The sequence below is a fragment of the Sinocyclocheilus rhinocerous genome, unplaced genomic scaffold (assembly GCF_001515625.1).
Source record: "Sinocyclocheilus rhinocerous isolate Xijiao unplaced genomic scaffold, SAMN03320098_v1.1 C35574259, whole genome shotgun sequence".
Taxonomy (NCBI): Eukaryota; Metazoa; Chordata; class Actinopteri; order Cypriniformes; family Cyprinidae; genus Sinocyclocheilus; species Sinocyclocheilus rhinocerous.
Window position 1 is genome coordinate 1 of NW_015756247.1, and position 533 is coordinate 533.

Genomic DNA, 533 nt, shown 5'->3' on the forward strand with positions numbered 1-533 from the left:
AGGCCCTGAGGTATCATGTCTCGACAGGCTGAGGAAAGAGGAGGAGAAGCGGCTGGCGGAGGAGGAGCGCTTGAGGCGTGCAGAGGAGGAGAAGAGGCTTGCGGAGGAGAGGAAGAGAGAAGAGGAGGAGCAGGCTCTTATAGCAGAGGAGGAGAGACAGCGAATGGAGCAGGAGGAGCAGCAAAGACAGGCTGAGCTAGATAAAGAGGTGCGTTGACAGTCCCCTTGCACAGAAACCCCAATAGAGCTGCTCTGTTTGAATAATTGACTTCTTGCTCATTCAATGGCAGCGCGAGGAGGCTGAAGCAAAGGCCCAAGAGGAAGCAGAGAGGCAGCGTCAGGAGAGAGCACGCATTATGCAACAGAACCAACAGGAGCGCATGGAGAGAAAGAAGGTAAACGGCAACGCCATCACATGACACTGACACTTACACAATTTGAATTTAAGGTAGCAGCTGTAGTTTAAAGAATCGTACAAGTTGCTTCAATGTTCTGTCTCCATCTGCAGAGAATTGAAGAAATTATGAAGAGAA

The 533-nt window shown here is 50.5% G+C and overlaps 1 long non-coding RNA gene across 1 annotated transcript; it reads left to right on the forward strand.

The window, feature by feature from the left end:
* Positions 1 to 8: 8 nt before the first annotated feature.
* LOC107734957 (uncharacterized) lies at positions 9 to 533 on the forward strand. Its single transcript, XR_001639234.1, has 3 exons — positions 9 to 208; positions 291 to 395; positions 509 to 533. It is a non-coding gene; the product is annotated as an uncharacterized LOC107734957 (long non-coding RNA).